Source organism: Arachis stenosperma, chromosome 9 (assembly GCF_014773155.1).
Source record: "Arachis stenosperma cultivar V10309 chromosome 9, arast.V10309.gnm1.PFL2, whole genome shotgun sequence".
Lineage (NCBI taxonomy): Eukaryota > Viridiplantae > Streptophyta > Magnoliopsida > Fabales > Fabaceae > Arachis > Arachis stenosperma.
The window spans coordinates 53,947,083-53,970,277 of NC_080385.1; the positions used below are offsets into that span (position 1 = coordinate 53,947,083).

Below are 23,195 nucleotides of genomic sequence, written 5' to 3' on the forward strand. Positions count from 1 at the left end.
TTCAACTCCACGTTAACTTTCACGTTAACAATCTTAACGTGAGAGTTAACGTAGGCAATGCTAATGATCCAACGTTAGTGACAAAAGTGAGTGTCACTAACGTTGGCGTTGTTGATCCTCTTCCACGTTAGAGTTCACGTTAACTAAGTTAACGTGACTCTTAACGTGGGTCATTGCCTAGTTTCCCAACGTTAGTGGTGTTCACTTTTACCACTAACGTTGAGGAGAAACGTTATTGGAGTTCATGTTTCTCGTTAACGTGGAGTCTTCTTTTTCTTCTGCGTTAAGTACCACGTTAACTTAGTTAACGTGGCTCTTAACGTAAGTTATGAATGGCTTCGCAGGCGTTATTGGTGATCACTTTTCTCATTAACGTTGCAAGCTCTTTACCATCCCATGTTAGTAGTCACGTTAACTAAGTTAATGTTAATGCTAACGTGGTTCTCCCATGCTTCATTTGTCCTGAAATCAAGCAATTAAAGTGCATCAAAGCTCTAGCCAAAGTCCTGAGATTATGCATCATCAAATTATCATGCAATTCTGGCAAAAATCTCATAAAATTATGCAAAATTCACAATAGTTGCTTAAATGAAGGTGTAAGTGTATTTTCACCCAAAACTTGCCTTATTCACTAGGAAAATGCATGAAACTACCCTAAAATTGTAAAGAAAAGGTCAGTGAAACTGGCCTAGATGCCCTGGCATCAATGATGCGGACGCGTGAGGCACGCGTACGCGTGGTAGGGCTTGTGCTTCTAGCACGAGTCCAGCCCTACTCCATCATAACTCTTTGCCATGCACCCATTTACGCCGATTTTACAAGACCACGCGTTCGCGTGGGCGACACGGACGCGTAGGGAGGCTATTTCGCAAACGACGTGAACACGTCAGTGACACGGTCGCGTGGGCGTATTTGTGCCTGAGGCACGCCTCCAGCCACGCTTTCGTGTGACTTTCTATTCACTTTTCTTCCTAATGCTCTTGTAACGTGAACGCGTCAGCGACGCTTACGCGTCGCGTGCGTTTTTTTTTATATGCAAAATGCAGAATGCTAATGCAGATGCTGACATGATGAATGAACACTAATAAAAATAGGATAAAATAAAACTGAGAAGAAAACAAAGTAAAATAAAACTAAGACTGAGAAAGAACGATTATATCATGGTGGGTTGTCTCCCACCTAGCACTTTTAGTTAAATCCTTAAGTTGGACATTTGGTGAGTCCCTTGTTATGGTGGCTTGTGCTTGAACTCATCCTGGAATCTCCACCAATGTTTGTACTTCCAGTAACCTTCGGGGTCCCAGATTAGGCCCACACAGCCATCAAGCAATCTAAAGTAAGTGACAAGGCCCCAAGAGTGTTCATTGCTAGAATTAATTCCGGGGTCCCAAATCTTGCCTTTGCATCCGTCTTAATGTTGATTATCATGATTCCATCTGGGTGGCATGAAATTGAAATTCTCACTAAGGCATCCAAACAGCTTCCTAGACCCATTCAATTGAGCTTTACACCAAACCTTGCATTTCAACTTGGAGCATACAACCATGTTGAACCTTGCTTGACAACTCCAACCACTAACCATTTTCCTCTTGCTCTTAATCCCACAAAGAGATTGATGAGCGGATAATTTATACGTTTTTTGGCATAGTTTTTAGGTAGTTTTTAGTAGGAGCTAGCTACTTTTAGGGATATTTTCATTAGTTTTTATGCTAAATTCACATTTCTGGACTTTACTATGAGTTTTTGTGTTTTTATGTGATTGTAGGTAAATTCTGGCTGAAATTGAGGGACCTGAGCAGAACTCTGATAAAAGGCTGACAAAGGACTGTTGATGCTGTTGGATTCTGACTTCCTTGCACTCGAAATGGATTTTCTGGAGCTACAAAACTCCAAATGGCACGCTCTTAACGGCGTTGGAAAGTAGACATCCAGAGCTTTCCAGCAATATATAATAGTCCATACTTTATTCGTGATTAGACGACGTAAACTAGCACTCAACGCTAGTTCCATGCTGCATTCTGGAGTCAAACGCCAAAAACACGTCACGAACCAGAGTTGAACGCCAAAAATATGTTACAACTTGGCGTTCAACTCCAAGATAAGCCTCAGCTCGTGTAAAGATCAAGCTCAGCCCAAGCACACACCAAGTGGGCCCCGAAAGTGGATTTATGCATCACTTACTTACTTCTGTAAACCCTAGTAGCTAGTTTAGTATAAATAGAACATTTTACTATTGTATTAGACATCTTTGGTCTTAGTTTTATTTTATTATCCATCCTAGGAGACTATTGATCACGTTTTGGGGGTTGGTCATTCGGCCATGCCTGAACCTTCATCACTTATGTATTTTCAACGGTGGAGTTTCTACACACCATATATTAAGGGTGTGGAGCTCTGCTGTACCTCAAGTTTTAATGCAATTACTACTATTTTCTATTCAATTCCGCTTGTTCTTATTCTAAGATTTTCGTTGCACTTCAACATAACGAATGTGATAATCCGTGACACTCATCATCATTCTCACCTATGAACACGTGACTGACAACCACTTCCGTTCTACTTTAGGCCGGGCGCATATCTCTTGGATTCCTTAATCAGAATCTTCGTGGTATAAGCTAGAATTGATGGCAGCATTTATGGAAATCCGGAAAGTCTAACCTTGTCTGTGGTATTCCGAGTAGGATTCCGGGATTGAATGACTGCGACGAGCTTCAAACTCGCGATTGTTGGGCGTGATGACAAACGCAAAAGAATCAAGGGATTCTATTCCAACATAATTGAGAACCGGCAGATGATTAGCCATGCTGTGACAGAGCATATGGACCATTTTCACTGAGAGGATGGGATGTAGCCATTGACAACGGTGATGCCCTACATACAGCTTGCCATGGAAAGGAGTAAGAAGGATTGGAGGAAGGCAGTAGGAAAGCAGAGATTCAGAAAGGACACAGCATCTCTTTGCAATTATTTGAAATTTCCACCATTGAATTACATGAGTAACTCTATCTTTATTTCATGTTATTATTTATTACTATTTGAAAATCCATAACCATCTATTATCCGCCTGACTGAGATTTACAAGGTGACCATAGCTTGCTTCATACCAACAATCTCTGTGGGATCGACCCTTACTCACGTAAGGTATTACTTGGACGACCCAGTACACTTGCTGGTTAGTTGTGCGGAGTTGTGACTAAGTGTGATTCACGTTTGAGAGCACTACCAAGTTTATTGGCGCCATTGTTGATGATCACAATTTCGTGCACCAGAGCTCTAAGTTGACCATCCGTCTCTAGAAGCCTATATTCAAGTGGGAAAGTAAAGGTTAAGGATAAGAATTTTACCCACTTGAATGTTGTTGTATTGGACGGTAATGGCTTTGGGAGAGGTGTTTCTAATGATTTTGCAAGCTCTACTCCCTTGTGCTCTTCTTTGACAACTTCCACCTCCTTGTAAGCTTCTTCAATTTCAACCTCTTCCTCTTGGTAGCTTTCTTCCAATTCAATCTCCTCTTCACTACTTTCCAAGGACATGGGAGGTTGTGCTTCTTCTTCTTGAATCTCCATCTCTTGATCAACCTCTTCCAAGTCTTTAACCATGACATGCCTTGGAGGTTGTTCAACATCAAATGCTACCATCTTGTAAGGAGGCTCTATGACTTGACTTTCCCATGGAAGTTCAGCATCTCCCAAGTCTTCAACCACTTCTTCCTCTTCAATAATTACTGCTTTGTCCAGTTATTTTAATATAAAATCGTACTCATCCTTGATGATTTTTTTCCATGACAACTCCTTTCAACTATTCTTTCATCTTTAAGGGTCTCTCCTATCTCCACCTTTTGGGCTTCCTCTTGCTCTAAGACAAAATCAGACTCTTCCTTGATGTCTTCCTTCACTAATTCTTCAACCACTCCTTCGACTTCAAGGGTCTCTACTACCTTCACCTTTAGGGCCTCCTCTAACTCCTTATAAAGTATGAATTCACGAAGATGATCCCTACTCTCTTGTTCTATGTCAATAGCATAACTGGGATCATCTTGCTCTTGGATTGATGGATGTGAGTGCTCTTCTATGGAGGATGGTGATGGGATGGAAAGATCATTATGTGGTTGAAAAGGAAGCGCACTAGAGCTTGAGGGTTGAATTTCGGAGGTATTCGATGACCCAATCTGGGAGACGAGAGCTTGTATAGTAGAGGTCAGGCCGGTAAGTGTGTTTTCTATGGTCTTTTGTCTTTGGTGCATAACACTAAGAGTGTTGTTATCCAGTGGAGTTTGGGGTAGATAGGAGGGATCATTATTTTGGAGAAAGGGTTCATAATAGGAAGGTGGTTCTTCTTGGTAAGGGTATGGAGATGATGAATATAGAGGTTGTGGTTCATGAGAGTAATTATTTTGGAATTGGGGTGGTTCTATGTATGGTTCGTTTGGCTCATAGTGTGGTTGGTATGGTGGATATAGATTAGGGTCATATGGGGGTGTTTGATGGTAAGGGGCTTGTAAGTATGGTGGTTCAAACCTATGTTGAGGAGGGGGTTCATAGGCGTATGGTGGTGGTTGTTGATAATCAAAAGAGTGCTCACTATAGCCATTGCCTTGATATGCATGATAAACCACTATTTTATGGTTTACAATGTGTTTAATTGTGTGGTTTTATCATGGTCTTTACCCACTTATTCATATAATTAGCATGCATTATATTTCCTTCCTAAAATTATTACATGATTGAAAACTTACTTCCTGGAGACCTTTAATTAGGTATTTTAATCCCCCTTTATTCCATTCGATGCTATGATCTGTGTGTTAAGTGTTTCAGGCTTTATAGGGCATGAATGAGTGGGAGATTGGGAAGGAAACTTGCAAAAATGGAAGGAATACAAGAAATTGAGGAGATAACCAGCGAGAAGTGACGCGTACGCGTCAGCGACGCGACCGCGCGGAAGAAAGGAATTCGCAGTGACGCGGCCGCATGAGTGACACGGACGCGCGGATTGGAAAAGCAAAAGCGACGCGGAGACTTGGACGACGCGCCCGCATGGAAAAGAAAAGCGCCGAACGACGCGTCCGCGTGACATGCACGATCTCCAGAATTTCAAAAGTTTCTGGCAGAGTTTCTGGGCCGGATTTCAACCCAGTTTTCAGCCCGGAATTACAGACTAGAGTCAGGGAACATGAAGAAACGAGAGACAACATTCATTCTACACAGTTTTAGTTTTAGATCTAGTTTTTACTCCTCCTCTAGGTTTTTCTCTCTACACATTCATGGTTCTTAGGATTTTATTTTTCTACCACTTTTTGCATTGGGATACTGAGAAGAGTTATTACCTTATCAAGACTTAGTCATTCTAGTTCGTTTTCTTTACTTGGCTTTACTCTTCCATGTCCTTTGCTTTGTTTAATTTTACCATTGGAATATTTTTAGGATTATTTAATACAAGGATTACTTTTATTTTTAATTGATTATTTTTATTTTTATTTACAATATCTTTCTTTAATTCCTTTTCATATGTTATGAATTTTACATTCACAATGAGCGAGTAGTTCCCTAACTTGATGGGGAGTTGATTGAAAGGAACCCTTGAGTTGGAAAGCTTAAAAGAAAGATTGTAATTGGGTTTATTGTTGGATTGCCCTCTAGTCACTAACACCAATCCCTTTTAATTAAGTGGGTTGCAACTTGTGAACGGACGTAGCATTCCAACTTGTTTGACTTTCCCTTACCTAGTAAGAGATAAATAAACAGGATAACCTTTAATTATCAATTAATCTAGAGAGTAATCCAACAATAATGGGGCTTCCAACTAATCAACTCCCAGTCAAGGCTTTTATTTACATTATTCAAATTCTCCAATTTAATTTCCTGTTTACTCAACTCAAACCTTTTTGAAAACATCTGATTAATAAAATAGCACACTTTTCTGCAACTCGTTGGGAGAGGACCTGGGATTCATACTCCCAGTATTTTAATTTTAAATTTCTGTGACACCTTTCTAATATGATAAGTGGATTTCTGGCGAGTTAAGAACTATACTTGCAACGTATATATTTTAATAATTTTTAATTCGCCAATTTCTGCCCGCATCAATGCATCACAGAATGGTTGTTGATAGTCAATTGGAGGTGGTTGTTGCCAAGAGGGTTGATCAAATTCTTGTGGCTCCTTCCACTTTTGATTCTCCCATCCTTGATGCATGTTCTCATTGTAATCTCCTCTCCCTGCAACATAATTGTAACCAGACTCATGGCCAAAGTTGTGAGAGTTCATGGCAGCTAAAGGAAATAAAAACTAATAAAAATTAATGAAAATAAACTCCTAAAACTAGAAATACTAACAACAATATAAGATAAAGATTTGAAAAAGGTTTAAATTTTGAAAAGATTTGATTTTTAAAATTTTAAATTAAAATTTTGAATTTTGAATTTTGATTTTTGGAAATTTAAATATTGAAATTTGAAATTTGATTTTGAAATAAGATAAGATTTTGAAAAAGATTTGAATTTTGAAATTCAAAACTAAGATAAGATAAGATAAAAATTTTAAAATAAAAATCTGAAATTTTTTTTGTAATTTTCGAAAAAAAATAATTAAAATAAAGAGAAAAGATATTTTTGAAATTAATGAGGAAAGAGAAAAACAATAAAATGACACCAACTTAGAATTTTTATATCAAAGCAAAGAAAACAAACAAGAAAAGTATTCACAATAACCAATAATAAGGCACACGTTTGCAATTCCCCGGCAACGGCGCCATTTTTGACGATCAGTTTTTCTATCGGTAAAGAAATTCACAAATATAATTGCGTTGTAAGTATAGTTCCTAAACCAACAGAAAATCCTTTCATGCAAAAGTTTTGGTTGTCACAAGTAACAAACCCCTAATAAAATTGATAACCGAAGTATTCAAACCTCGGGTCGTCTTCTCAAGGAATTGCAGGGAGGTGTTCTTATTATTGGTTATGGAAAAAGTATCTTTTTGGGGTTTTTAAATAGGTTGAACAAGAAAAGTAAACTGCAAGAAATTAAATTAATAACTAATAAAGCTCTTGGCAAGGTATGAAAAATTGAAGTCCTATCCTAGTTATCCTTATCAGGTGTGATGAGAATTGGACTCTGCTCCCAATTTAGTTAGCCCTTACTAAATAAAGGAAAGTCAAGCGGACTAATTAATTTGATCCTCAGGTCCTAGTCAACTCCTATGGAAAGACTAGAGTTATTGGAGTACAAATTAATCAGCAAAGAATTCCAATTTCAATCAACAGCTGAGTTTGATAACTCAAGTGTTACTAATTACTCAACCAAAGCTAAGAGTGTAAAGCTAAATTAAAATCATAAATCTGAAATATCTCAAATTGAATTAATAAAGATATCAAATGTAACATGGAAAAGTTCATAAATTAATTTGGGAAAATAAATAAAAAGAACATTGAACCTTGAAATTGAGAAGAAGAAATCCTAAATCCTAAAACCTAAGAGAGAGGAGAGAGCCTCTCTCTCTAGAAACTACATCTAAAAACTAAAATTGTGAATTTGTATGAATGAATGGATTATTCCACTTTATAGCCTTAATCTGTGTTTTCTGGGCCAAAAATTGGGTCAGAAACAGCCCAGAAATCGCTGATTGTGAATTCTGTCACGCTGATTTTCGTCACTGCAACGCATCCGCGTGGAGCATGCATTCGCATCACCTATCTGTACGGGCACTATAGCAAATTATATATCATTTCGAAGCCCCGAACATTAGCTTTCCAACGCAACTGAATTCGCATGATTTGGACCTCTTTAGCTCAAGTTATGACCATTTGAGTGCGAAGAGGTCAGGGCTGACAGCTTTGCAGTTCCTTCAATTTCTTTTATTCTTTCCACTTTTGCATGCTTCCTTTTCCTCCTCTAAGTCATTCCTACCCTGTAATCTCTGAAATCACTTAACACACATATCACGACATCGAATAGTAATAAGAGAGGATTAATATTAGCAAATATAAGGCCAAAGAAGCATGGTTTCAATCATTGCACAAAATCAGGAAGGAAAAATGTAAACTCATGTAAATTATATGAATAAGTGTGTAAAGAATTGATAAAAACCACTCAATTGAGCACAAGATAAACCATAAAATAGTGGTTTATCAAGGTGATTTTACTATTCATCGTCACCTTCTAGGAGCCATAACTTGAGCTACGGAACTCTGATTGACGAGCCATTTATGGCCACGCGAAGCTCTTGTCAGGCTCTTCATTTCTATCTAAGAAAATTTGATAAGAGCTCGAAGCTCACACTCCAGTTTCCTGCCCTAACTTTTCTGCATTTTTGGGTTTGGTTTTTGAGTAGGTTTTGTGATTTTGTTTGTTTAGGGCTGATCTAGCATTGGAGTATTATTGGATTTTACTCCTAATCTCATTGAGTAAGGTAAGGTTTCACTAAACCTTTGTTTTTAGTTGTTTTTGTGAATCCTAAGCTTGATGTTGATATATTACATGTGTATGACTTGATAGTTGGTGAGTCTTAGAAGTGGTGTTGGTGCTTGAGGCTTGTTGATCTTGTTAGAATCAAGCTTTTGGTGTTTTGCGCATATTGGGAATCGACCAAGGTATGATTTCAGTTTCCTTTATGTAATATGTAATGTTTCTGGACACTTCGGCTAGTGAACTATATGATAAGATTGGATTGGATATGTGGTTGTTTGTGGCATATGCATGATGATGGAGGTTAAGAAAAATGTATATGTTGGGGTATGATTGTGGTGGATTCTAATATGATGATGGATTGATGTTAATTGCTAGTGGTTATTGATTTTTGTGGGTGATGGTGATTGTTGAGAAATTATTGGTGCTAATGATATATTATGACGTTTGTTGATGTTGATGAGTGTGTATGTTGATTGTGGAAATATGAATGTTGATAATGATTGCTAATGTTGAGATTAATTGATGAGGAGTATGAATATTGATGTTGATGACAATTGGTGAAGGATGTGAGTTTTATGAGGATAATTTGAGGAATAAAGATTTTTATGGATTTGGTTAATGTTAGATATTATTTGGTGATGATTGTTAGAATTGATGAGGATTTGTAGTGGTTGTTGATGTTGTTGTTGGTTGATGATGATTACGAGTGTGGATTTATGATTAAATTGGAAATTTTAGATTGTTAGTGATATATGGTGTAATGGTTGAGTGGTTTAGTTGTGAAATTTAGGGGAATGATATGAATTGGTAAGATGTTATGTGTGGTGGTGTTTTATGATGATTGAGTAGGTTTTGATTTGGTTTTGAGTTGAGAGTTGGTTAAAATTGAGGTTTAGAGATTTTTGATAAAAATGGATTTTTGGTGAGCTTTGACGGATCATAACTTGAGCCTCAAAGCTTAAAATTGCATGAAACTTGTTTTAAATTAAAGATGGCTTTGGGAGCTTTAAATTGATATAAAGTTTGTAGAGAATAGATTTTTGTAAGGGAAGTTATGATCAATCAAAGTTTTGTGTTGAAATTCTGAATTCTGTGAATGCTACCGAATTTGTGATTTCTCGTTTGTGTGTGCACTCACACCCCTGTGAGTTTTTGAACCTTTGCGCACGCACAAACAGGGGAAGGCTTGCTGTTGATAGCGCTAGCACGACCTGTGGCCACACACAACCAATGAAATTTTGCAACCTGTGCGCACGCACACGTTGGAAGGTGCACTCTGTTGAGGGCGTTCGCACACCTTGTGCGGATGAACAGAGTTGAAATTTTACTACTTGTGCGTACGTACACCTCTATGCGTACACACACATTTTGAAAACCCTTTCTGGGCGTGTGCACGCACACCCTTGTGCGTACGCACGTAGCCTGTTTTTCAATCGAAATCTTGTTTTTAACTATTTCACCTTTCCAATAAGCTTGTAAACTTCTGTTACACCTATTTAAGACTTTTTGGCTTATTTTTGAATGTTAAACATAGAGAAGGTCTTGGGTGGAATTATCTGGGTATTACCTTGAAAAGTTAGAGAATGGAGGTTTAGGTTTCTAGTGTAGGGAGGATGAGTTTGGTTGAGAGAGAAGGAAGAGTAGTGAACTTGGTGATTACTGACAATGAATTTAGAAGATGATGAACTACTGAGTCCGGAATGAAAATTATGAATCGTTGATGGTTGTGATGAGTTGAGAACTCAGAAAAGGATGATGATCTTGATGAATGTTGAGAGTGTGCTAGGCACTATATCCTTGGGTTAAGTGTGGTGGTAACTCAAAGAGGAATGATGATCTTGATGAATGTTGAGAGTGTGCCAGGCACTATATCCTTGGGTTAAGCATGATAGTATGCAGGGTATTATGTCCCTGGGATTGAATTATGATTGATAAACTTTTCTACTGCAAGAGTGTGCCAGGTACTATACCCTTGGGTTGTGCATGCAAGTGTGCCCAGCACTATATCCGTGGATGAATAGAGTGTGCCCGGCACTATATCCGTGGTTCAATAGAGTGTGCTCGGCACTATATCCGTGGGCGTGGTAGAAAAGCTACATCTGAAAGGATGTATCGGATTGGCATTTATAGACTGACAAGTGATATCACGAGCTAATAGGAAAGGCATTCATCATATGCATCTCTTATATGTTTGTTTGCTTTGATTACTTGAGTTTTCCTAATTGTATAATATGCCTACTTGCTTCTTGAATTACTTGTTATATATGAATACTATCTATGTTTTACTTGCTTGCATTATTTGTGATTGTCTAGTGCTAGGGAGGATAGGTAGGCGGTGGCGATGGGGACGCATGGAGGGTAGGTTGGTGAAGGCTGTGGGATACAGCGGTGTGGTTTAGTATTAGTTAGAAATCCCCTAAGTTTAGATAACCCTGTTTATGGTTTATGGTTTAAGTTATTTATTTTGTTTTGTAAAGGCTTGAATATTCTATATCGATGTGAAGTTCTAGGATTGCCTTCGGCATCCCGGAACCTTATATCTTACATTATTGGGCACTGTTACCATACTGAGAACCTCCAGTTCTCATTCCATACTTTGTTGTTGTTTTTCAGATGCAGGTCGTAATTCACTTCGGTGAAATTGTGGACATGGTGGTAGAGTAGAGTATGGTTTCTTCCTGGTTTATTTCTGTTTTATTTTGTTGTAGTACTTTCTCTCACACTTTTTGTTTCAGACTTACGGCCTTAGAGGCTTACTTGAGAGATAAGTTGTATAAGCTGTTTTAACTCTGAAACTCTATATTTTTTTTGTTTGTAACTAGTCGGCTTACTCTTCGCAAGCTGCGGCTAGTTCCCTATAATTATTATACTCTTATATCTATATATGTTTTATTCTCTAGTATCTATACTTTGTGTTTTGTGCGTTAGCTTCGTGTGAACGTTTCACGCTTTTATAATTCTATTTTTGTGCTTAATTCTTCATCGGGCTTCTAGAATATATTATTTCCTTCTATATAAATATGTATAAGCCTTAGAATTGTCGTAACCTTTGATTAACCTTTGCTTTACGGCTAGAGGTAAGGCTTAGGATAATTAGGGTGTTACACCTAAACTATACTCCGAGTGCTTCACATCCACCAGAGCAAAAGCAGAACAAACGGCAGAACATGCCAGGGAAGACGATGTAGCAATGACACTATGCAGATTTGACGTGTCATAGTGAGAGGGAGCTGGCCTTACGCTTTAGAGCTCCGGCACGGTGGCATGTTGATGTAGGCTCATATGCGGGTGAGTCAGTGGTGGTGGAAGGAGTTTGAGATGCAGCATCGCGATGTTTCTCCTCAATTGGAATCGAAAAATTTTGATTAGGGTTTTGGAGTTCAATCACTCAATCTCCACCACCGTAAGCGTCGTCTCCTTCTATGGGTTCCAAACGAAGCTTGTCAGTGACCCCAGCCCAATTTAACCCTACCTGTTAATGGATTTTGGTTCTTTCTTGTAATAAGAAATTCAAAACTTTTTCCAATTTCCTCCCAACTGTTACTCTGTTTATTTGTGAACTAACTCATGTAGTTTTTATTATTCGAGTTTACAACCTGGTCCTTTAAGGTCCAGATTATTCTTTTTCCACCGAAGAAAGCTTCTGTAGACAATTGTGTGATATGTTTTGATATTTTGGTATGAGTTTTACACTACTATGGGATAGTTTTTAACTTTTTGAAAGTCACAAAAGTGTGAACAATAATTTTTTAATTATTTAAATACAAAATGGCGACAACATTTTGATTAAAAATACTTGTTAAAAGTTTTTGATGCATAAAACAACACTACTGTTTTTTATTTTTTATTAATTTACAAAATGAAAAACGTCATTGACATTTTGCTAAATTTTTATTTTTTTTAAAATTAAGATAATTAAAAACATCATTAACGTTTTGTTACATGGGACATTTTTAAAATAATATCTGGTAAAAAATATCACTGGTGTACTGCAAAAAAAGTGAAAATATAGATGGTGTTTTGTGCTAGTAAGAATAAAATATATATATATATATATATATATATATATATATATATATATATATAATCAACTATAAAGGAGTGTTGTATTGTGCTGGAATGCAGAAATGAAGTAATGAGAGTTTTGTTTTGCATATTGAGAGTGTTCTGCAAATTAGTGAAAAAATTTTTGAGTGAGTGTGACGAGTATATAAAATGGAAGGTTATGTTAGTTTAAAAATATACTATAATGATCAGATTTTGCTTCATACACATGAAGACGTGAGCTTTTTATGTGAAAATCCATGTGTTATTATTGTTCCTCTTTCAATAACATATAAAGGACTTATGAGTGTCCTTTCTCAAAGTATAGATCAAATACTAAAGAGAGTAACAAATATTTTGTACAGATAGCATGTGCTAGTATTTGGTAGTTTCGTTCAATTTCAAATAATGTATGTGACTGATGAAGCTAGTATGCAAGGAATGTTTTTGACCTACCATCAAACTAGAGCACATGCCTCATTTATCGAGTTGTATATTTAGTTTAAGAAAATTGATGATGTTGATTTTCTGAAATGCAATATAGACTGGATGGGTTATAATACTGAAAGCAACGAAGAGTTTGAAAGTAATTATGAAATTGTTTGGTCTAGCTAAAGATGTGAAGGAAGATGATATAATGATTGAGGGAGATGTGGCTAATGCTGCAAATGAACTAGGGGGCCAACATCTATCTGGAGAGCCATCTTTTATGCTTACTAGTGCGCGAAATTGAACTCGCACAACTTCACCGGTATATGTATCGGGTCTTCTAAGTAATACCTCAGATGAGTGAGGGTCGATCCCACGAGGATTGTTGGATTGAGCAAGCAGTAGTTATCCTACAGATCTTAGTCAGGCGAATAAAAAGATACTGGTTGTTGTTGTAGGCACATAAAATAAAATAGTAAAGAAAACAGTAAATAATTCACGTGGAAACAATAATGAGAAATCAGTTAAGGCTTTGGAGATGCTTTATCTTTCCAGATTAATACTTTTTACCAACCACTTTAACAATGAATGATTCATTTTATGGCAAAGCTGTAAGTGATTAATGCCATTGGTCGTGGTCAATTAATCTCCTCTAATCCATATCAAATGCCGTTGTCAATTGTGTTTTAATATGAACGAGGATGAAGCTCACGCAATTCACTCTCACTTGATCCTACTTAAAGTGCCACAAACAAGGTCAGATCTTTCGGATAAGAGAATGAAGCTTAATATTCTAGCCTTAGCCCACAGGAACCTTATTACCCATAACTAACGAGATTTTATGTCATATATCTCAATTAGCCCAGATAAGTTATTGATTCAGGTGATGTATTCTCAAGCTATAGCTCAATACTATTCGGGTCAGGAATCGTAAGAACTCATGTAGAATAAGGGGTCATACTTCCATTCCACCCCAAATTCATTTAGATAAAGAAGGATAATACATCATAAAATAGAATCAAACATATATTAAAATAGAAAAGTAATAATATTAATCCATGGGAATAAGCAGAGCTCCTAACCTTAACCTAAGAGGTTTAGTTACTCATGCTTTACAAAGAAAACGAAAATAATGTTCAATGATCCAATGATAATAAACATAAGTGATCTCCTCTTTAAATAGGAGATGCTAACTCTAAAAGATGTTAATTTTAATTTAAAAAGTACAAAGATAAGACTAGATAAACTAAGGAGTGCCAAAATCCAATTTGGGCCCACATTGGTGATTGCTTCAGTCAAGACTTGGCGTTCAACTTGGAGAATGGGTGTTGAACACCCATTAGTGGCTGAACTCGCTGCTCTCTGCTCCCTACCTGGCGTTGAATGCCAGTTTTGGGCATTCAACGCTAGGGCTGGTCCTTCATGGGCGCTAAACTTCAGATGTGGACGTTCAACGCCAGTTTTGGGCATGATTCTGGAAATGAAGTATAGACTATCATATATTGCTGGAAAGCTCTGAAAGTTAGCTTTCAATGTTGTTGAGACCGCGCTAATTAAATCTCTGTAGCTCACAATATACTCTTTGGAATGCATGGAGGTCAGGATTGACAGCATCTGCTATCCTTTCTTCGTCCCTGATCAAGAGTCTGCCAAACTTGCCCGAAATTTGCCTAAAATCGTAGGAAAAACACAAAAATTCAAAGTAGCATCCAAAAGATGAATTTTTCACTAAAGCATACTAAAACTTAATAAAATATAACTAAAAACACTATGAAAATGCTATGAAAAAAGGTATAAGATATTCACTTATCACAACACCAAACATAAACTGTTGCTTGTCCTCAAACAACCAAAAACAAGATTGGACTAAATAGAAGAGAAAAATACATCAGGTTTTAGAGTTGTCAATGAAGCTCAGTTCCCATTACTGAATGGGGTTATTAGTTCTTTATTTGTGAATAGCTTTAGCACCTCACTTTCCTTTGAGTCTCAGAAATATTGGCATCCCTTAGAACTAGAATCCGGATGATATTATTGATTCTTCTCTTTTAGTTTTTCTTGATTCTTGAATATAGCTTCTTTTTTGTGCTTTGCACCTTTAAGTCTAGTCGTGACTCTAAGCGTTTGATTTTCAAGTATTACGACCTGATACATAAACGCGACAAGCACTTAACTGGGAGAACCCTTTGGATTCGAATTTAGCTTTGCTAAAAATTCCTAGACAGTGGTGCTCAGAGTTCTTAAGCGTACTCTTTATTGCATTGGATCACGACTTTAAATATTAAATCTCAAGATTTTCTTGACACCTTCACACCACAAGCGTATAGTTAGGGATAGCAACTCACTTGAGCTTTTTGGGCCAATTTTGACCCTTGATGCCTAGGCATCTTTGGCTAGTTTCACAAGCAATTTTCTATAGTTTTTACTTGGTTTCACGCATTATCTTCATCAATAAGCAAGCATTTGGATGATTTATGTATGCATGTCTTGATTCATCATATATAATTGAATTATAATCATTTTCATTAGATTTATGCAAGAACTACTTGATGTATTGAATGATGCATTATCTTGTGATTACGGCAAAGCTTTGATGCACTTGTTTGATTGATGATAGGCAAGGAGAAGCAAAGGAGAAACAGAGAAGAAGAAGAGAGGCTGTGGCATTAGTGGCCAAGTTAACATACGAACGCCATGGTTAACGCTGGCTCAATGAAGAAGTGCTGGCGTTAGTGGCCAAGTTAGCCCACTAACGCCAGTGCTAATGTGTTTTACAAGGAAGAAGCTGGCATTAGTGGCCAAGTTAGTTATTAACACTAGTGCTAACGTGCTCGAAGAAGAAGAAGAAGCTGGCATTAGTGGCTAAGTTAGCCCACTAACGCCAGTGCCAACGTTGGTCAAGGAAGAAAGCAACATTAGTGACCAAAGTTAGCTCACCAACGCTACTACACAAGGAGGAAGGTGCCAATGTTAGCACACTAACGGCTTCGATCATTACACGAAGTTGGGGTTGGAAGATTTGGCTAGTGTGCATATGCACAAGAGAAAAATTGGCCAGTGTGCGTACTTGATGACAAGTCATCTTAGGCTAGTTTCACAAGCCTTTTTCATTCATTTTTACTTAGTTTTCATGCATTTCTTAGGTAATAAGTAAGTAATTGGAGTGGAATTTTAGGCACCCCTGATTCAATTAAACATGGTTGTTTATATGCTTATTCATAAGATTTTAGGCAAATTTTACTTGATGATATGAATGATGCTAAAACCTTGTAATTATAGCAAACTTTGATGGAATTGTTTGATTGATATTAGGTGAAAAAGGAAGCAAGGGAGAAGAGCAGCATAGTGCTATGCTGCGCTACATTCTTCACCCAAGAAAACTTGAATAGCGACGCGTACGCGTGGGTGACGCGTACGGGTGGAAGTAGCATTTTCGAAAGGGCACGCGTACGCGTGGACGACGCATATGCGTGGGAAGGAGCATCGTTCCACAAACGAAGAGCGCTACGTTTTCCACAAAGAGCACATGCGATGCCTTCGAAGTTGGATTCAAAGATTGGCTATCGACATGTACGCATGGATATGGCATTTGTGAAGAAGCACACGCACGCATGGATGAAGCTACAGCGTGGAAGGGAAAGTGTATGCGTGAGCGATGCGTACGCGTGGGAGAGTGCTCTTGGTGCGAATGCTACACTCTCTTTAAGAGAGCTGAAGGCAACGCGCACGCGTGGATGACGCGTACGCGTGGATTCACCAAAATGCTGAATGACGCACACGCACGGGAGACGCGTACGCGTGGGTGTATGAACGCTACGCTCTCTTTAAGAACGTTACGTTCTCCTGAAGAAGAATTCAAGTACCAACCAAAACCCATTCGAGCCTGCTTCAACATTGGCCAAAAAGCCCAATCCAAGGACTTGAAGACTGAATTGGAAAGTGTATAAATAGAGGAGAATTTGATTTAGAAAGGGGATCTGGAAGGGTCATCCAAGTAATACCTTACGTGAGTAAGGGTCGATCCCACGGAGATTGCCGACTTGAAGCAAGCTATGGTTATCTTATTATTCTTAGTCAAGATATCAATAGGGTTCTTAGTTTTAATTGTGAAAAGTGAAAGAGCATGAAAGGAATATTTGTTACGCAGTAATGGAGAATGGGTTGGAGTTTTGGAGATGCTCTGTCCTTTAAATTTCTGCTTTCCTACTGTCTTCTTCTTCATGCACGCAGGTCTCCTTCCATGGCAAGCTGTATGTTGGTGGATCACCGTTGTCAATGGCTACCATCCATCCTCTCAGTGAAAAGGGTCCATGTACATGGCTAATCATCTGTTGGTTCTCACTAATGTTGGAATAGGATCTAGTGATCCTTTTGCGTCTGTCACTATGCCCAACGTTCGTGAGTTTGAAGCTCGTCACAGACATCCCCTCCCAGATCCTACTCGGAATACCATAGACAAGGTTTAGACTTTTCGGATCTCAAGAATGCTGCCAATTGGTTCTAGCTTATACCATGAAGACTCTGGACTCACGGATTGAACGCTCTGTTGTCAGGAGAGGCAGTCAAACTCGTGAACCAGAAACCCAAGAGATATACATTCAATCTAAGGTAGAACGGAAGTGGTTATCAGGCACGCATTCATAGGTTGAGAATGGTGATGAGTGTCACAGATCATCACATTCATCAAGTTGAAGTGCGAATGAACATCTTAGAATAGAAACAAGCGAGATTGAATAGAAAACAGAAATACTTGCATTAATTCATCGAGACACTGTAGAGCTCCTCACCCCCAACCATGGGATTTAGAGACTCATACCGTCAAAGGTACAGTTTCAGATGTAAAATGTCATGAGATACGAAATAAATCTCTAAAAGTAGTTTTTATACTCAACTAGCCTAGGTTTACAGAAAATGAGTAAACTAAGATAGATAGTGCAGAAATCTACTCCTGGGCCCACTTAGTGTGTACTGGGGCTAAGCATTGAAGCTCTCATGTGCATAGGCTATTCTTGAAGTTAAACGCTAGTTTGTAACTTATTTTTGGTGTTTAACTCTGGTTTGTGACTTGTTTCTGGCGTTTGACACCAGAATAGGGCAGAAAGCTGGCGTTAAACGCCAGTTTGCATTGTCTAAACTTGGACAAAGTACGGACTATTATATATTTCTGGAAAGCCCTGGATGTCTACTTTCCAACGCAATTAAGAGCAATCCATTTGAATTTCTGTAGCTCCAAAAATTTCACTTCGAGTGCAGAGAGGTCAGAATCCAACAATATCAGCAATCCTTTATTAGCCTCTGAATCAAATTTTTGCTCAGGTCCCTTAATTTCAGCCAGAAAATATCTGAAATCATAGAAAAACACACAAACTCATAGTAAAGTCTAGAAATGTGATTTTTTCATAAAAACTAAAAAATATACTAAAAAGTAGCTAGATCCTACTAAAAATTATATGAAAATACCCCAAAAAGCGTATAAAATATCCCCTCATCACAACACCAAACTTAAACTGTTGCTTGTCCCCAAGCAACTAGATAAATAAAATAGGATAGTAGGAGGATCAAGAGGCAATCTCAAAGTTTTTTCATGAAGCTCAATTCTAATTAGATGAGCGGGACTAGTAGCTTTTTGCTTCTGAATAGTTTTGGCATCTCACTTCATCCCTTGAAGTTTAGAATGATTGGCATCCATAGGAACTCAGAATTCAGATAGTATTATTGATTCTCCTAGTTTAGTATGTTGATTATTGAACACAGCTGCTTTATGAGTCTTGGCCGTTGCCCTAAGCACTTTGTCTTCTAGTATTACCACCGGATACATAAATGCCACAGACACATAACTGGGTAAACCTTTTCAGATTGTGACTTAGCTTTGCTAAAGTCCCCAATTATAGGTGTCCAGAGTTCTTAAGCACACTTTTTTGTATCACGACTTTAACCACTCAGTCTCAAGCTTTTCACTTGGACCTGCATGCCACAAGCACATGGTTAGGGACAGTTGGGTTCAGCCACTTAGGCCAGGATTTTATTTCTTTAGGCCCTCCTATCCATTGATGCTCAGAGCCTTGGATCCTTTTTACCCTTACCTTTTGGTTTTAAGGGCTATTGGCTTTTTCTTTTTCTTTTTCTCTCTCTTTTTTTCATTGCTTTTTCTTGCTTCAAGAATCAATTTTTATGATTTTTCAAATTATCAATAACATTTCTCTTTTTTTCATCATTCTTTCAAGAGCCAACAATTTCAACATTCATAAATGATGAGCGGATAATTTGTACGCTTTTTGGCATTGTTTTTAGTATGTTTTTAGTAGGATTAAGTTAGTTTTTAGTATATTTTTATTAATTTTTAGTTAAAATTCACTTTTCTGGACTTTACTATGAGTTTGTGTGTTTTTCTGTGATTTCAGGTATTTTCTGGCTGAAATTGAGGGACCTGAGCAAAAATCTGATTTAGAGACTGAAAAGGACTGCAGATGTTGTTGGATTCTGACCTCCCTGCACTCGAAGTGGATTTTCTGGAGCTACAGAAGCCCAATTGGCGCGCTCTCAAAGGCATTGGAAAGTAGACATCCTGGGCTTTCCAGCAATAGATGATAGTCCATACTTTGACCAAAGATTTGATGGCCCAAACCGGCGTTCAAAGTCACCCTCAGAAATCCCAGCATTAAACGCCGGAACTGGCACCAAAGTGGGAGTTAAACGCCCAAACTGGCACAAAAGCTGGCGTTTAACTCCAAGAGAAGTCTCTACACGAAAATGCTTCATTGCTCAGCCCAAGCACACACCAAGTGGGCCCGAAAGTGGATTTTTTATGTCTTTTACTCATCTTTGTAATTCTTAAGCTATTAGTTCCTTATAAATAGGACCCTTTACTATTGTATTTTTCATCTTCGGACATCTAGTTCTTAGATCACTGGGGGCTGGCCTCACGGCCATGCCTAGACCTTGTTCTTATGTATTTTCAACGGTGGAGTTTCTACACACCATAGATTAAGGTGTGGAGCTCTGCTGTACCTCGAGTATTAATGCAATTACTATTGTTCTTCTATTCAATTCCGCTTGTTCTTGTTCCAAGATATCACTTGTTCTTTAACTTGATGAATGTGATGATCCGTGACACTCATCATCATTCTCACCTATGAACGTGTGACTGACAACCACCTCCGTTCTACCTTAGATTGAGTGAATATCTCTTGGATTCCTGATACACGACGCATGGTTGATCGCCTGACAACCGAGCGCTCGCCTGACAACCGAGCCAGCCATTCCGTGAGATCAGAGTCTTCGTGGTATAGGCTAGAACTGATGGCGGCATTCAAGAGAATCCGGAAGGTCTAACCTTGTCTGTGGTATTCTGAGTAGGATTCAATGATTGAATGACTGTGACGTGCTTCAAACTCGCGATTGTGGGGCGTGAGTGACAGACGCAAAAGAATCACTGGATTCTATTTCGACATGATCGAGAACCGACAGCTGGATAGCCGTGCCGTGACAGGGTGCGTTGAACATTTCCACTGAGAGGATGGGAGGTAGCCACTGACAATGGTGAAACCCTTGCATAAGCTTGCCATGGAAAGGAGTAAGAAGGATTGGATGAAGACAGTAGGAAAGCAGAGAGACAGAAGGGACAAAGCATCTCCATTCGCTTATCTGAAATTCTCACCAATGAATTGCATAAGTATCTCTATCTTTATCTTTATGTTTTATTCATCATCTATACCCATTTGAGTCTGCCTGACTGAGATTTACAAGGTGACCATAGCTTGCTTCATACCAACAATCTCTGTGGGATCGACCCTTACTCGCGTAAGGTTTATTACTTGGACGACCCAGTACACTTGCTGGTTAGTTGTGCGAAGTTGTGATAAAGAGTTGAGATTGCAATGAGCGTACCATGTTGATGGCGCCATTGATGATCACAATTTCGTGCACCAAGTTTTTGGCGCCGTTGCCGGGGATTGTTTCGAATATGGACAACTGACGGTTCATCTTGTTGCTTAGATTAGGTATTTTTCAGAATTCTTAAGAGTGAATTCTAGTGTTTCAAGGTGATGATCTTACCATCACCAAAGCTGATTGATTATCATCAATTTAGCTCTTGAATGCAATGTCCTGCTGAAGCTTGGCTATCCATGTCTAAATCCTTTAGACTAAAAGCTTTAGACTAACATTGCATGATTCCTGGAATTCTCATTAAGAATTTTGATACCTTTATTTTCTTTTCCACTTAATTTTCAAAAAAATCCAAAAAAAATTACAAAATCATAAAAACTAAAAATATTTTATGTTTCTTGTTTAAGTCTAGTGTCTTATTTTAAGTTTGGTGTCTTGCATGCATTGTTTATTCGATCTTGGTTATATTTTCAAGTCAATAATACAGAGAACTGAAGATTCAGTACATGCAGCAGAGGAATTATACAGAAAAAGCTGGGCGTTCAAAACGCCCAGTAAAGAAGGCAGACTGGCGTTTAAACGCCAGCCAGGGTACCTGGTTGGGCGTTTAACGCCCAAAAAGGTAGTGCATTGGGCGTTAAACGCCAGAATGTGCACCATTCTGGGCGTTTAACGCCAGGATGGCACAAGAGGGAAGATTCTGTTTTTAATTCAAATTTTTTCAAGTTTTCAAAGTTTTTCAAAATCAAATCTTTTTTTTTCAATCAAATCTTTTTCAAAATCAATTTCTTTCCTTTTTCAAAGATACTTGCTAACAATTAATGATTTGATTCAACATTTCAAGTATGTTACCTTTTCTGTTGAGGAAGGTTTAATGTTTGAATCATATCTTTCCTTGTTAGCCAAGTCATTAATTTTTAAAATCAACTCTTTTTAAAATTGTTTTCAAATCAAATCTTTTCAATCATATCTTTTTAATCACATCTTTTTCAAAATAGTTTTCAATCATATCTTTTTGATTTCTAATTTCAAAATCTTTTTCAAAAATCACTTGATTTCTTTTCCACTCTTAGTTTTCGAAAACCAATTAAAGTTTTTCAAAATGTTTTTTAAATCTTTTTAACTTAATTTTCGAAAATTCTTCCCCTCTTCTCACATCCTTCTATTTATGGAGTACCACTCCTCCTCAATGCACAATTCGAACTCTATCTGACTAAGTTCGAATTCTTCTCCCTCTTCCTTCTATTTTTTTTTCCTCTGACACCTCAAGGAATCTCTATACTGTGACATAAAGGATTCCATCTTTTCTTGTTTTCTTCTCTTTCATATGAGCAGGAACAAAAGACAAAGGCATTCTTGTTGAAGCTGACCCTGAACCTGAAAGGACCTTGAAGCGAAAGCTAAGAGAAGCTAAGGCACAACTCTCTGTAGAGGACCTAACAGAAATCTTCAAAGAAGAAGAACCCATGGCAGCCGAAAATAACAACAATGCCAACAATGCAAGGAAGGTGCTAGGTGACTTTACTGCACCTACTCCCGACTTCTATGGGAGAAGCATCTCTATCCCTGCCATTGGAGCAAACAACTTTGAGCTTAAGCCTCAATTAGTTTCTCTAATGCAACAGAATTGAAAGTTCCATGGACTTCCATTGGAAGATCCTCATCAGTTCTTAGCTGAATTCTTGCAAATCTGTGACACTGTCAAGACTAATGGGGTTGACCCTGAGGTCTACAGACTTATGCTATTCCCTTTTGCTGTAAGAGACAGAGCTAGGACATGGTTGGATTCACAACCTAAAGAAAGCCTGAACTCTTGGGAAAAGCTAGTCAATGCCTTCTTGGAAAAGTTCTTTCCACCTCAAAAATTGAGTAAGCTTAGAGTGGAAGTCCAAACCTTCAGACAGAAGGAAGGAGAATCCCTCTATGAAGCTTGGGAAAGATACAAACAATTGATCAGAAAATGTCCTTCTGACATGCTTTCTGAATGGAGCATCATAGGTATTTTCTATGATGGTCTATCTGAACTGTCCAAGATGTCTTTGGATAGCTCTGCTGGAGGATCTCTTCATTTGAAGAAGATGCCTGCAGAAGCTCAAGAGCTCATTGAAATGGTTGCAAATAACCAATTCATGTACACTTCTGAAAGGAATCCTGTGAACAATGGGACAAATCAGAAGAAAGGAGTTCTTGAGATTGATACTCTGAATGCCATATTGGCTCAGAACAAAATATTGACTCAGCAAATCAATTTGATTTCTCAAAGTCCGTCTGGAATGCAAAATGCACCTGGCAGTACTAAGGATGCTTCATCTGAAGAAGAAGCTTATGATCCTGAGAACCCTTCAATGGAAGAGGTGAATTACCTAGGAGAACCCTATGGAAACACCTATAATTCTTCATGGAGAAATCATCCAAATTTCTCATGGAAGGATC

General features: G+C 38.1%; 1 non-coding gene across 1 annotated transcript; it reads right to left on the minus strand.

Moving 5' to 3' along the window:
• Positions 1-22,633: 22,633 nt before the first annotated feature.
• Positions 22,634-22,741, minus strand: LOC130952606 (small nucleolar RNA R71). The gene has a single exon (XR_009074785.1). It is a non-coding gene; the product is annotated as a small nucleolar RNA R71 (small nucleolar RNA).
• Positions 22,742-23,195: the final 454 nt, after the last annotated feature.